The sequence below is a fragment of the Coregonus clupeaformis genome, chromosome 15 (genome assembly GCF_020615455.1).
Source record: "Coregonus clupeaformis isolate EN_2021a chromosome 15, ASM2061545v1, whole genome shotgun sequence".
In the NCBI taxonomy this organism is placed as follows: domain Eukaryota; kingdom Metazoa; phylum Chordata; class Actinopteri; order Salmoniformes; family Salmonidae; genus Coregonus; species Coregonus clupeaformis.
The window spans coordinates 52,511,064-52,527,134 of NC_059206.1; the positions used below are offsets into that span (position 1 = coordinate 52,511,064).

General features: G+C 44.8%; 1 protein-coding gene and 1 long non-coding RNA gene across 2 annotated transcripts in view; both read left to right on the forward strand.

The window, feature by feature from the left end:
- Nucleotides 1-13,757: 13,757 nt before the first annotated feature.
- Nucleotides 13,758-14,441, forward strand: LOC121582885. Its single transcript, XR_006003413.1, has 3 exons — nt 13,758-13,849; nt 14,129-14,193; nt 14,309-14,441. It is a non-coding gene; the product is annotated as an uncharacterized LOC121582885 (long non-coding RNA).
- Nucleotides 14,442-14,546: 105 nt separating this feature from the next.
- The window catches only part of LOC121582884 (E3 ubiquitin-protein ligase UHRF2-like), a 55,732-nt gene continuing 54,207 nt past the window's right edge, over nt 14,547-16,071 (forward strand). The window contains exon 1 of the mRNA XM_041899039.2: nt 14,547-14,757. The gene's annotated coding sequence lies outside the window, so the exon portion shown is untranslated. The remainder of the gene's footprint in view (nt 14,758-16,071) is intronic.

Here is a 16,071-nt window from a genome sequence, read left to right on the forward strand (position 1 = left end):
ATCCATCGCTCATTCAAAAGCCATAGCCAACCATGCTTGAAAGTAAATAGACCGGTCGGCTATGACAGTATAGGTACACTCTTATAATGCATTTATTTATGTCTACATTCGTTTTTTGACACGTTTGTTATATTACAGACACCTTAATGCATACTTTTAAATTATGTGAGCTAAACATAAAAATATAAAAATATAAAATCAAAATCAAATCAAATCTAATTTTATTGGTCACATACACATATTTAGCAGATGTTATTGCGGGTGTAGCGAAATCCTAGTTTTCCTAGCTCCAACAGTGCAGTAGTATCTAACAATACACAACAATACACACAAATCTGAAAGTATAATCATGTAATTAAGAAATATATAAATATTAGGACGAGCAATGTCGGAGTGGCATTGACTAAAATACAGTAGAATAGAATACAGTATATAGTCAGCCACCAATTGTGCAAGTTCTCCCACTTAAAAAGATGAGAGAGGCCTGTAATTTTCATCATAGGTACACGTCAACTATGACAGACAAATTGAGGAGAAAAAATCCAGAAAATCACATTGTAGGATTTTTAATGAATTTATTTGCAAATTATGGTGGAAAATAAGTATTTGGTCACCTACAAACAAGCAAGATTTCTGGCTCTCACAGACCTGTAACTTCTTCTTTAAGAGGCTCCTCTGTCCTCCACTCGTTACCTGTATTAATGGCACCTGTTTGAACTTGTTATCAGTATAAAAGACACCTGTCCACAACCTCAAACAGTCACACTCCAAACTCCACTATGGCCAAGACCAAAGAGCTGTCAAAGGACACCAGAAACAAAATTGTAGACCTGCACCAGGCTGGGAAGACTGAATCTGCAATAGGTAAGCAGCTTGGTTCGAAGAAATAAACTGTGGGGGCAATTATTAGGAAATGGAAGACATACAAGACCACTGATAATCTCCCTCGATCTGGGGATCCATGCAAGATCTCACCCTGTGGGGTCAAAATGATCACAAGAACGGTGAGCAAAAATCCCAGAACCACACGGGGGGACCTAGTGAATGACCTGCAGAGAGCTGGGACCAAAGTAACAAAGCCTACCATCAGTAACACACTACGCCGCCAGGGACTCAAATCCTGCAGTGCAAGACGTGTCCCTCTGCTTAAGCCAGTACATGTCCAGGCCCGTCTGAAGTTTGCTAGAGTGCATTTGGATGATCCAGAAGAGGATTGGGAGAATGTCATATGGTCAGATGAAACCAAAATATAACTTTTTGGTAAAAACTCAACTCGTCGTGTTTGGAGGACAAAGAATGCTGAGTTTCATCCAAAGAACACCATACCTACTGTGAAGCATGGGGGTGGAAACATCATGCTTTGGGGCTGTTTTTCTGCAAAGGGACCAGGACGACTGATCCGTGTAAAGGAAAGAATGAATGGGGCCATGTATCGTGAGATTTTGAGTGAAAACCTCCTTCCATCAGCAAGGGCATTGAAGATGAAATGTGGCTGGGTCTTTCAGCATGACAATGATCCCAAAAACACCACCCGGGCAACGAAGGAGTGGCTTCGTAAGAAGCATTTCAAGGTCCTGGAGTGGCCTAGCCAGTCTCCAGATCTCAACCCCATAAAAAATCTTTGGAGGGAGTTGAAAGTCTGTGTTGCCCAGCGACAGCCCCAAAACATCATTGCTCTAGAGGAGATCTGCATGGAGGAATGGGCCAAAATACCAGCAACAGTGTGTGAAAACCTTGTGAAGACTTACAGAAAACGTTTGACCTGTGTCATTGCCAACAAAGGGTATATAACAAAGTATTGAGAAACTTTTGTTATTGACCAAATACTTATTTTCCACCATAATTTGCAAATAAATTCATTAAAAATCCTACAATGTGATTTTCTGGATTTTGTTTTCTCATTTTGTCTGTCATAGTTGACGTGTACCTATGATGAAAATTACAGGCCTCTCTCATCTTTTTAAGTGGGAGAACTTGCACAATTGGAGGCTGACTAAATACATTTTTTCCCCACTGTACATATGAAATGAGTAAAGCAGTATGTAAACATTATTAAAGTGACTAGTGTTCAATTATTAAACTGACCAGTGATTCTATGTCTATGTGTAAAGGGCAGCAGCCTCTAAGGTACAGGGTTGAGTAACCGGGTGGTAGCCGGCTAGGGATGGCTATTTAACAGTCTGATGGCCTTGAGATAGAAGCAGTTTTTCTGTATCTCGGTCCCAGCTTTGATGCACCTGTACTGACCTCTCCTTCTGGATGGTAGCGGGGTGAACAGGTCGTGGCTCGGGTGGTTGATGTCCTTGATTATCTTTTTGGCCTTCCTGTGACATCGGGTGCTGTAGGTGTCCTGGAGGGCAGGCAGTGTGCCCCCGGTGATGCGTTGGGCAGACCACACCACCCTCTGGAGAGCCCTGCGGTTGAGGGCGGTGCAGTTGCTGTACCAAGCGGTGATACAGCCCGACAGGATGCTCTCAGTTGTGCATCTGTAAAAGTTTGTGAGGGTCATAGGGGCCAAGCTGAATTTCTTCAGCCTTCTGAGGTTGAAGAGGCGCTGTTGCGCCTTCTTCACCACACTGTCTGTGTGGATGGACCATTTTAGATTGTCAGTGATGTGTACGGCAACGAACTTGAAGCTTTTCACCTTCTCCACTGCGGTCCTGTCGATGTGGATAGGGGCGTGCTCCCTCTGCTGTTTCCTGAAGTCCACGATCAGCTCCGTCATTTTGTTGACGTTGAGAAAGAGGTTATTTTCCAGGCACCACTCCGCCAGGGCCCTCACCTCCTCCCTGTAGGCTGTCTCGTCATTTTTGGTAATCAGGCCTACTACTGTTGTGTCGTCTGCAAACTTGATGATTGAGTTGGAGGTGTGCGTGGCCACGCAGTCATAGGAGTACAGGAGGGGGCTGAGCACGCACCCTTGTGGGGCCCCTGTGTTGAGGATCAGCGAAGTGGAGGTGTTGTTTCCTACCTTCACCACCTTGGGGCAGCACGTCAGGAAGTCCAGGACCCAGTTGCACAGGGCGGAGTTCAGACCCAGGGCCCCGAGCTTAATGATGAGCTTGGAGGGTACTATGGTGTTGAAGGCTGAGCTATAGTCAATGAACAGCATTCTTAAATAGGTACTCCTCTTGTCCAGATGGGATAGGGCAGTGTGCAGTGTGATGGCGATTGCATCGTCTGTGGATCTATTGGGGCGGTATGCAAATTGAAGTGGGTCTAGGGTGTCAGGTAAGGTAGAGGTGACATGATCCTTAACTAGCCTCTCAAAGCACTTCATGATGACAGAAGTGAGTGCTATGGGGCCAGTGGCGATTTTAGCATGTAAATCTTGGTGGGGCAAAAACAAAAAAAATGTGGGATGCATGCCAGCAAAGCCACTACACAACACAATACTAAACAATACATTAATTGCACTAGAAAGGTGACAAACGGTGCCCACAAACTGTTAGGGCCTACATAAAGCTGTCCCCCAACAGCAGTCCCAACATTTTGCCACTGCTACACCTGGCTATCAGCGGAGCCTTGTCTGGCAGCGAAACAGTTCATTCAGCCTCATTTACTGACTTTAAATAAAACATACAGTTGAAGTCGGAAGTTTACATACACTTAGGTTGGAGTCATTAAAACTCGTTTTTCAACCACTCCACACATTTCTTGTTAAAAAACTATAGTTTTGGCAAATCGGTTAGGATATATACTTTGTGCATGACACAAGTAATTTTTCCAACAATTGTTTACAGACAGATTATTTCACTTATAATTCACTGTATCACAATTCCAGTGGGTCAGAATTTTACATACACTAAGTTGACTGTGCCTTTAAACAGCTTGGAAAATTCCAGAAAATGATGTCATGGCTTTAGAAGCTTCTGATAGGCTAATTGACATAATTTGAGTCAATTGGAGGTGTACCTGTGGATATATTTCAAGGCATACCTTCAAACTCAGTGCCTCTTTGCTTGACATCATGGGAAAATCAAAAGAAATCAGCCAAGACCTCAGAAAAAATATTGTAGACCTCCACAAGTCTGGTTCATCCTTGGTAGCAATTTCCAAACGCCTGAAGGTACCACGTTCATCTGTACAAACAATAGTACGCAAGTATAAACACCATGGGACCACACAGCCGTCATACCACTCAGGAAGGAGACGCGTTCTGTCTCCTAGACATGAACGTACTTTGGTGCGAAAAGTGCAAATCAATCCCAGAACAACAGCAAAGCATCTTGTGAAGATGCTGGAGGAAACCGGTACAAAAGTATCTACAGTGAGGGAAAAAAGTATTTGATCCCCTGCTGATTTTGTACGTTTGCCCACTGACAAATAAATTATCAGTCTATAATTTTAATGGTAGGTTTATTTGAACAGTGAGAGACAGAATAACAACAAAAAAATCCAGAAAAACACATGTCAAAAATGTTATAAATTTATTTACATTTTAATGAGGGAAATAAGTATTTGACCCTCTCTCAATCAGAAAGATTTCTGGCTCCCAGGTGTCTTTTATACAGGTAACGAGCTGAGATTAGGAGCACACTCTTAAAGGGAGTGCTCCTAATCTCAGTTTGTTACCTGTATAAAAGACACCTGTCCACAGAAGCAATCAATCAATCAGATTCCAAACTCTCCACCATGGCCAAGACCAAAGAGCTCTCCAAGGATGTCAGGAACAATATTGTAGACCTACACAAGGCTGGAATGGGCTACAAGACCATCGCCAAGCAGCTTGGTGAGAAGGTCACAACAGTTGGTGCGATTATTCGGAATGGATTAAGTGGAAGAAACACAAAATAACTGTCAATCTCCCTCTGCCTGGGGCTCCATGCAAGATCTCACCTTGTGGAGTTGCAATGATCATGAGAACGGTGAGGAATCAGCCCAGAACTACACGGGAGGATCTTGTCAATGATCTCAAGGCAGCTGGGACCATAGTCACCAAGAAAACAATTGGTAACACACTACGCCATGAAGGACTGAAATCCTGCAGCGCCCGCAATGTCCCCCTGCTCAAGAAAGCACATATACAGGCCCGTCTGAAGTTAGCCAATGAACATCTGAATGATTCAGAGGAGAACTGGGTGAAAGTTTTGTGGTCAGATGAGACCAAAATCGAGCTCTTTGGCATTAACTCAACTCGCCGTGTTTGGAGGAGGAGGAATGCTGCCTATGACCCCAAGAACACCATCCCCACCGTCAAACATGGAGGTGGAAACATTGTGCTTTGGGGCTGTTTTTCTGCTAAGGGGACAGGACAACTTCACCGCATCAAAGGGACGATGGACGGGGCCATGTACCGTCAAATCTTGGGTGAGAACCTCCTTCCCTCAGCCAGGTCATTGAAAATGGGTCGTGGATGGGTATTCCAGCATGGCAATGACCCAAAACACACGGCCAAGGCAACAAAGGAGTGGCTCAAGAAGAAGCACATTAAGGTCCTGGAGTGGCATAGCCAGTCTCCAGACCTTAATCCCATAGAAAATCAGTGGAGGGAGCTGAAGGTTCGAGTTGCCAAACGTCAGCCTCGAAACCTTAATGACTTGGAGAAGATCTGCAAAGAGGAGTGGGACAAAATCCCTCCTGAGATGTGTGCAAACCTGGTGGCCAACTACAAGAAACGTCTGACCTCTGTGATTGCCAACAAGGGTTTTGCCACCAAGTACTAAGTCATGTTTTGCAGAGGGGTCAAATACTTATTTCCCTCATTAAAATGCAAATAAATGTCTAACATTTCTGACATGCGTTTTTCTGGATTTTTTTGTTGTTATTCTGTCTCTCACTGTTCAAATAAACCTACCAGTAAAATTATAGACTGATCATGTCTTTGTCAGTGGGCAAACGTACAAAATCAGCAGGGGATCAAATACTTTTTTCCCTCACTGTATATCCACAGTAAAACGAGTCCTATATCGACATAACCTGAAAGGCCGCTCAGCAAGGAAAAGCCACTGCTCCAAAACTGCCATAAAAAAGCCAGACTACGGTTTGCAACTGCACATGGGGACAAAGATCGTACTTTTTGGAGAAATGTCCTCTGGTCTGATGAAACAAAAATAGAACTGTTTGGCCATAATGACCATCGTTATTTTTGGAGGAAAAAGGGGGACGCTTGCAAGCCGAAGAACACCATCCCAAACGTGAAGCACGGGGGTGGCAGAATCATGCTGTGGGGGTGCTTTGCTGTAGGAGGGACTGGTGCACTTCACAAAATAGATGGCATCATGAGGAAGAGAAATTATGTGGATATATTGAAGCAACATCTCAAGACATCAGTCAGGAAGTTAAAGCTTGGTCGCAAATGGGTCCTCCAAATGGACAATGACCCCAAGCATACTTCCAAAGTTGTGGCAAAATGGCTTAAGGACAACAAAGTCAAGGTATTGGAGTGGCCATCACAAAGCCCTTACCTCAATCCTATGGAAAATGTGTGGGCAGAACTGAAAAAGCATGTGTGAGCAAGGAGGCCTACAAACCTGACTCAGTTACACCAGCTCTGTCAGGTGGAATGGGCCAAAATTCACCCAACTTATTGTGGGAAGCTTGTGGAAGGCTACCCGAAACGTTTGACCCAAGTTAAACAATTTAAAGGCAATGCTACCAAATACTAATTGAGTGTATGTAAACTTCTGACCCACTGGGAATGTGATGAAAGAAATAAGCTGAAATAAATCATTCTCTCTACTATTATTCTGACATTTCACATTCTTAAAATAAAGTGGTGATCCTAGCTGACCTAAGACAGGGAATGTTTACTAGGATTAAATGTCAGGAATTGTGAAAAACAGAGTTTAAATGTATTTGGCTAAGGTGAATGTAAACTTCAGACTTAAACTGTAGCTGATATGGCTAACTTGCTTAAAGCAATTTGGTTTCTAATGACAATTGAGATGTACAAACTATGGCATAACGGGACGACAAGCGGATAAGAGGCAATCCGTAGTTCCGATTAAGACATTAATGAGCGAGCTAGGACGAACGTAGTCAATATAACTATTTGTTCAGCACTTTTGAAATGTACAGCGACAGAATTCAGAACATGGGCCGTTCTATAATTTTAATGGTAGGTTTATTTGAACAGTGAGAGACAGAATAACAACACAAAAATCCAGAAAAACGCATGTCAAAAATGTTATAAATTGATTTGCATTTTAATGAGGGAAATAAGTATTTGACCCCCTCTCAATCAGAAAGATTTCTGGCTCCCAGGTGTCTTTTATACAGGTAACGAGCTGAGATTAGGAGCACACTCTTAAAGGGAGTGCTCCTAATCTCAGTTTGTTACCTGTATAAAAGACACCTGTCCACAAAAGCAATCAATTTAATCAGATTCCAAACTCTCCACAATGGCCAAGACCAAAGAGCTCTCCAAGGATGTCAGGGACAAGATTGTAGACCTACACAAGGCTGGAATGGGCTACAAGACCATCGGCAAGCAGCTTGGTGAGAAGGTGACAACAGTTGGTGTGATTATTCGCAAATGGAAGAAGCACAAAATAACTGTCAATCTCCCTTGGCCTGGGGCTCCATGCAAAATCTCACCTCGTGGAGTTGCAATGATCATGAGAACGGTGAGGAATCAGCCCAGAACTACACGGGAGGATCTTGTCAATGATCTCAAGGCAGCTGGGACCATAGTCACCAAGAAAACAATTGGTAACACACTACGCCGTGAAGGACTGAAATCCTGCAGTGCCCGCAAGGTCCCCCTGCTCAAGAAAGCACATATACAGGCCCGTCTGAAGTTAGCCAATGAACATCTGAATGATTCAGAGGAGAACTGGGTGAAAGTGTTGTGGTCAGATGAGACCAAAATCGAGCTCTTTGGCATCAACTCAACTCGCCGTGTTTGGAGGAGGAGGAATGCTGCCTATGACCCCAAGAACACCATCCCCACCGTCAAACATGGAGGTGGAAACATTATGCTTTGGGGGTGTTTTTCTGCTAAGGGGACAGGACAACTTCACCGCATCAAAGGGACGATGGACGGGGCCATGTACCGTCAAATCTTGGGTGAGAACCTCCTTCCCTCAGCCAGGGCATTGAAAATGGGTCGTGGATGGGTATTCCAGCATGACAATGACCCAAAACACACGGCCAAGGCAACAAAGGAGTGGCTCAAGAAGAAGCACATTAAGGTCCTGGAGTGGCCTAGCCAGTCTATAGACCTTAATCCCATAGAAAATCTGTGGAGGGAGCTGAAGGTTCGAGTTGCCAAACGTCAGCCTCGAAACCTTAATGACTTGAAGAAGATCTGCAAAGAGGAGTGGCACAAAATCCCTCCTGAGATGTGTGCAAACCTGGTGGCCAACTACAAGAAATGTCTGACCTCTGTGATTGCCAACAAGAGTTTTGCCACCAAGTCATGTTCTGCAGAGGGGTCATATACTTATTTCCCTCATTTTTGACATGCTTTTTTCTGGATTTTGTTGTTGTTATTCTGTCTCTCACTGTTCAAATAAACCTACCATTAAAATTATAGACTGATCATGTCTTTGTCAGTGGGCAAACGTACAAAATCAGCAGGGGATCAAATACTTTGTTCCCTAACTGTACATATCTCTCTGGCATATTACATAATTTATGCAGCAGCATACAATACATTTTTGGACTCACCTTGTTGTGCTGTGCTCACTTAAACAGGAAGGTGGTGCGGCGGTCCTTCAAGGGCAAATTTTGTCATCAAAGTCTGGCATTCTCTGGATTTATGGTGCTTTCAAGACAACTGGGAACTCTGAAAAAAACAAGGTTGAATCATGATGACGTCATTGATCTTCAGAACGTAGCTCTAGAAAGAGGCCTGAGCTCCGGATTAACAATTCCGAGTTGGATGACCGTTCAAAAGGTTTTTTCCCAACTTCCCAGTTGTCTTGAACTCACTGAAGTCAAGCTTTTGCAGTTCCGAGTTAACAGTTGTTTTGAGCGCGGCACAAATCATGTTTCATTGACAAAATGGCCTATGTTGAATGTTTATAATTTTTAAACTTGGGAAAATAGACCCTTAATCCCAGATTTGGGACCACACAGCCACTCCACTGAATAGCAGGATAGTGATTGCTTTGCAATGCTTGCAGGTAGCCACTGTCACTGATTCCTTCCAAACCACTCATTGTTGAATTTGCGATTTCCAACTTGTTGTGTAATGTTTATGTCCAATGGCCGATGAGCACCAATATGTTTTATCTATAATTTCTCTTCATTATTTCTCTTCATATGACAAGGATTAAAAAGGATTTGCCAGTAGATCGTCAATTTGATTCATCATGATGACTGCTAGCTAAGATTTTGAAAGTATGATGTTGACATGATCAGTCCAATCAAAGGTACTGTAGCTATAACGTGATTTGACGTCATTTTATCTGTGGCCAATGACCTTGAGCCTTCTTGGATGGGCACTGCTAACGTAACTGAATGGCAGCACCCAAGGGGCTTGAATTTTCTCGCTCTACCCTTAGATTTGGCGGTGATGTACTGTCCCCACGAGTTACAGAACACTGAGCTAATCATGGCGCAACTAGAGAACATTACCAACACCTACGCTCTGTATTTTCCGCTGGCTGCCCCACCACCACAGAAAGCACCGGGCTAGGCTGAAACACCTGCATTTTGGAGCTGCCGTACTCATTAACTCATTAGCTTTATTAACTCAATGATTGTTGAGTTTTTTAAACATTATTTGCAAACTGATATGTGACACTGATATGTATTAATGCCAAAATAACATGCAAAACAGACAAGCAAAAAATGTGGGGCTCAAAACAGGTGGTGTAAGGGTTGGGGTGAGGTGTGACCCAGCTGCGGTACAGGATATACAGTAGGCAGTAGGCAGAGATGGTGAAACAAGGATTTTTACTTGTGGTCCCGAAGCCAAAAATACAAAATAACGGACTTATCACGATAAAAGAAAGGCGGAGCAAATAAGTCTCCAAAAACCATCTGACAGCCAGAATACGAAATACTACCTAAGACTGAAACAAATAACGAAACAGGAAGAACACTTCTCAAGTACTTGTAAATAGATCTCTGATCAGACACTGAGTAGTACTGCTGGACATAGAGAAACTAGCAGAGAAAACTGAGCAAGGGAACACAGGGAAGTGAGGGCATAAATATACAGGTGAACCGATAGACACAGGTGACACCAATAGGATGATGATTCGTCCCAACTATGAGTGAGGAGGTGCCTAAGGTTGTCGGAGGATGACACCTAGTGGGTCGATCTGGAACTATGACCCCCTACGGTAACAGTGCCGGGGCCGGGCGACGCCTGCGGTTGGCCTGATGTTGAGACCTGACCTAGGCCCGCTTAAGCGCTGCCCGTACCTGCCTCCAGGTGCGGCAACAGCGACTGGGCCTGGACCGACGGGACCGCTGCCTCCTCCTCTTGCTCTGGGAATAGGGGGGGCTGGTACCCATATTGGCACTGGAAGGGGGACAGGCCGGTGGATGATCAGAGAAGGGTGTTGTGGGCGTACTCCGCCCATGCCAGTCGCTGACTTCACGTAGATGGGTTGCTGGAGGCGTAGCACCACAGCACCCCCTCCAGATCCTGGTTGACGCACTCCGTCTGCCCGTTCGACTGGGGATGGAAGCCGGAAGACAAGCTGACGGAGGCGCCAAGGCAGGTGGCGAACGCCTTCCAGAACCTGGAGGCGAACTGAGGGCCCCGATCCGACACCACATCTTGGGGAATGCCATGGACCCGGAAAACATGCTGCACCACCAACTTAGCCGTCTCCCAGGCCGACGGGAGTTTGGGAAGGGGAATGAAGTGGGCAGCCTTCGAGAACCAGTCCACAACGACCAGAATGACTGTGTATCCATCAGAGGGGGGTAGGGCGGAAATGAAATCCAGCGAGATGTGGGACCAGGGGCGCTTGGGGATAGGCAGGGGTCGGAGCTGCCCTGCCGCGGGCTAACGTGAGCTCTTCGTGCGCGCGCACACTGGGCAAGCAGCCACGAAGGTGCGCGTATCCCCCTCAGCAGATGGCCACCAGAACCTCCTACGCAGGAACTCCCAATGTCCTGGCGCCCCCCGGATGGCTTGTGAGGTTGGACACGTGCGTCCACTGAAGCAGTCGCGAGCGAGCAGCCTTGGGTACGTACATCCTCCCCGATGGACCTCCGCCCGGGTCGGGCTCCCGCCGTAGCGCTGCTCTGACCAGCCTATCAATTCCCCACGAAACTGGGGCAGCCATCAGGGCGTTGGGGACAATGGGGTCGAACTGCCGGTGTTCACTCATCCTTCGAAAATATTAGGATGTCATCCAAATACACAAAGACGCTGTAGTCGAGGAGGTCCCGGAGCACGTCATTGACCAACGCCTGGAACACCGCAGGCGCGTTGGCTAGAACGAACGGCATGACTTGGTACTCTGGTGTGTTAAAAGCCGTCTTCCACTCGTCCCCCTCCCGAATCCTCACCAGGTTGTAGGCATTACGTAAGTCCAGCTTGGTGAAGACCCGGGCTCCCTGCAATGACTCAAATGCCGTCATCATCAGGGAGAGTGGGTAGCGGTTCTTAACCGTGATGTCGTTGAGTGCCCGGTAATCAATGCACGGCTGCCCACCGTCCTTTTTCCCCACGAAGAAGAAGCCCGCGCCTGCGGGTGAGGTAGAGGGATGGGTGTGACCCTCGACAAGTGCCTCATTGATATACTCCCTCATGGCCAGCGTCTCCGGCCGGGACAAGGAAAACAATCGCCCTCGTGTGGGTATGGCGCCCGGCAGGAGATCAATAGCGCAGTCGTAATGCCTGTGAGGAGGTAGGCCCTTAGCACGCCTCTTACTAAACACCTCCCCCAGATCCCAATACTCCCGGGGAATGCCTGCCAGGTCTGGGACGGTGACGGAGTCTGTAGCCGCCGTCCTCCCGGTGGCAACCCCCGCTAGGGCGGTAGGCGGTTCGGAGTGTGGGACCTGGGGAAGAAGTGAGGACTGGTAGGTGGTCTGGGACGGTGGTTTGGGCTGATGAGTGGTCGGTGGAGACCGGAACAGGACGGGGGCGGAGCCTCCCTCCATGATGAACCGCCCTGTGGACCAGTCTATCCGGGATTTGTGGGCAACCAGCCAGGGGTGTCCACAATGAAAAACTGGATATCCTCCCATAGCCACCCAGCCACCCGGACACGCACGTGGGAGTGCGCCGGGTGATGAAGCCCGACCCCAACGGCCGGCCGTCCAGGCCCATGACCGGAACCGGCTCGGAGAGGGAGAGTAACGGAGCGCCTTGGGCCAGCCCCGCGTCCATCAGGTTCCCCGCGGCCACCAGTTCCGGCTCGCTAGCACCCCTCCCGATACTAGCGAGCCCTACCGTTTCCCGGCTTCTCCGGGTATGAGTCGCAGTGGTGACCTGCCTGGCCACAGTATTTAACAACAATGTGTCTTTTCCATAGAAATGTGGGCTGTAGCATTTAGCCTAGATTTTAATTGTTTAGAATATACAATCAATCTTGCAGAATGTGCAGACAGGCACTGGCTATGGCAGCATGCATGTTTAGCAAAATATCAAAACATTCTGCCCACATCTCTACAGAAATGTGATCACAATTGCCATTGCTCTTTCTTTTAGAAACTTCTGTGGCCTAATTCCAAAAGTTCCAAATGATACAGAAAATAAAGGGCTTTATTGTCACCATAAAAGGTGAATGGAGGACGTTTACCAGGCTGGGTTTTAATTATCCTTCACTCATTCACAGTTTTACATTTTTATGACAGGTCTGATTTATAACGGAAAACATGCATATGTATGGCATGCGCCAAGTTTATAACTCTCAATATTATTGTATGTGCGCAGACTTTTCAGAAATGACCCACGCAGAACGGTTATAAATAAGGCCCCAGACCTTCCTGTCCCTGTCTTTTGTGTCTGTTGCGTGTGTTACAGTTTATGCAGTCTACGGTTCAACCACTTGATGTCGTTAGAGACCAACAGTAGCGCTGAGTTCAATCAGTAGGTAGGATATTCTTCTGTCCAATTTATTCCACATGCTTAGAAAAAATGTTTATTTGGGGTTCTATATAGAACCTTTTGGTTCTTTGGACGATATTAAAGAACATTTTACTAAAAAAGGTTTTATATACCCAGTGAAGGGAAATAACCTTGAGGGTTCTATCCCAGAGTGTAATGGGGATTTTAGAAAACAACAGAGCTAACGTTCCCTTTTAATTTGTTCTACTGTTTTCCATTGACAATATCCATATTAATGATGCTGCTTCATCATTTCGCCTGGTAAGAAAAATGGCTAGCTGACTTCCGAAACTGTTGGTTGAAACCTGGTCTCAGAGCATTTCGTATTATTCTGTACGTAAACTAGTGCTTTTTCATTTAGTTTGATACGTTTCGTTTCGTATGGTATTTATTAATTTTTGGATGTCGATCACCCATTTCGTATGATATGTTATGAATTACAAATCGTATTATATGTTACGAATTTGCAAAATGTAAAATATGTTACGAATTTTCAAAAAATGAAATAATTGGGTAGACGTATAGAATAATACGTAATGCTCTGAGACCAGGTTGTTTAGCTCTCTATGGCAGGGGGAAGATTTAATTAATATTTTGCAACATTGTTGTCAAGGACAATGTCTGAGTGGCAAACAGCAAGGTTCATACAACCTGTGCTGTTGCAAACTAAATGCTAGCTAGAAGCAAGAGGAAAGAATGTGTTTAATAAAAGCATACATATAGAAAGGGGTTCTATATAGAACCTTTTGGTCAATTCAAAATGTAACTGCCATTCTGATTAAAAAATCAACTGCTATTCAAGCATGATGATGCAAGAGGATGGTGGTTGAACCAACTTGCAAGTAGCCTACCAATAAGCACTTTATTTTTCAATGTATTATGGTAAGCAAAGTTGATTATTTAATTCAAATATATGAAGCCAAAGTTATATGATAAACTATAGGCTAGATATATAAAGGTGGAACGTTGTTAGAATTTGAGCACGTTTGTAAGCTAGCTAGCTAGCTAAACAGAAAAAGCTAGGCTACTTTAATTCACCACTTTACAAGCTAGCCAGTTAACTCTTTCAAATAAACATTATTTTGTATTATGGGATATGCCAAATAGAACCGCAGACCTAGCCTGACATTGGCAATGAGCTAATTGTTACTTTTATGTCAGTGTGGAGTCAATTGAAGGGACTATGTTTCATGATGAAACCATTAGAAGACTGGTGCTGAGAGGAGGTATGTATCAATTATTTATAATAAATTATATATAATAAGTCTTGGTGATTCAATAGCCTAGTTAATCATTACATTACTTTTAAGACACTGTCTATGCTTTTCCCCATTCTGGCAGTAACCTAACTATCAGAAGCAGAGGATCTATTTTGGTTGCTGCTGACAACTACTGCAAGTTGTTCTTCTACATCATAATAATTATATGTCTGCATAGCATTTTGTCTTCATTTTGGCAGATTAATTAATGCTTATTTTTGAAGATTAACTCATGTTTTTGCTCCTTTTTTCTTCTTCTCTGAAACCAGTCAGGCAACAACCCATACTGTACTGACGGTAGGTAGCCAAGCGGCTAAGGAATTTGACCTGTGGCCGAAAGGTGTCCGGTTCAAATCCCGGGCCAGCGCTGGAAAAAACCTCCGGAATTGATCTGACAACTGAAGGGCTGCTGAGTTCACATCCTCAGAACATTCCCCTACCGTTGGGCCTTTGAGCAAGGCCCTTAACCTGACAATATGCTCTCCATCCAGGGGCGCAGCACTGGAGCTTGAATCTGTGCTCATCTCAACTGTATGTGTGAGGTCTGCTGTTTGGGGGGGTTGAGAACAGAGCAGAAGACACATTTTTGTTGTTCGCTGTAAATAATGGACAAAATTGTATTGTAATGAAGTATAAAAGGGTTCTATATAGAACTTTTAGGGGTTCCATATATGAAGCAAGCGATATAACCCTTTTTGGTTCTATAAGGAACCTTTTTTCCTAAGATTGCAGGCTAATCTCTTGTGGACAGACTATGGGCGCGTTCCTCTGCCCAGGCGTTGCTGATGCATGCCAAATCTTACAATGCCTGGATAGGTATTTTAAGTATCAGCTAACCACATCATATGTTATAACAGTCTGTCAGTTGATGACACGGTCGATGACGTAGCACGCAACCATTGGTTGATGCATGCTACGTCTGAGCAGGGGAACGCTAATGCCGCATTCAAAACAACTGGGAACTTGAAAATCTCTGATTTACGACATCAGTGCGTTCAAGACAACTGTGTACTCAGAAAACAAACGAGCACCAACTGGGAAAAATCGTTTTGAGGGTTATCCAACTCATATTTTTCATAGTTTCCAGTTGTCTTGAACGCACCAGAAGTCCTCCTGACTTCAATGAGTCAGCGCTCTCCCTGCTCTGTGAATCACGTGGGTCACGTCAGCCAGGCTACTAATTGCCCACACCTGATGCCAACGATTGACACAGGGAATGACATTCTCTTTGGAGGAGACAGCAGGAGAGAGAAGTGCGATGAAGCGAAAGCATGTCTCTAAGTCAAACCTTCGTACTCTGAATACAAGCCAAGTAAAATTACTTAATCTACTTTATCGCTTCAGCATATTGAGGATGTTTGATCCCATCGGTTTGATGGCTTTCTTGAGAATCATGGAGTCAGTCGGCATTAATGATTCCTCTGAAATTAAGCCTGACCAGGATGAAGGTCTACCTGTGGCGACAGGTGTGGTGGTAGAGATTTCCAAAGTTTGCCATGAGAATCCTACCAGATATTATTTTGGACCTGTAGGAGTGAGGTTTTTGGAAAAAGGAGATCCATGGTTTTTGGGTTTTGTGGATAGTGTCTAGGTAACGTACAGGGTTAGATGGTGGTGCAATTAAAACAATTCCCCTTCCCCTTGTACTTACAAATAAAAAGGAGGAGCAATGCATTAGGAGAGCAAGTGGTATGAAGAAGCTATCAATGGTTGTCCATGTTTAGTATGGGCTGCATTTTTTTCCATTTTTAATCCCATCTGTTTTGAAATAGATATTTGTAGAATTCTTTTTTTAAAAACTTTGTCTATTGTGATGGCCAGCTCTTTACAATGCAAGTCAGTAAA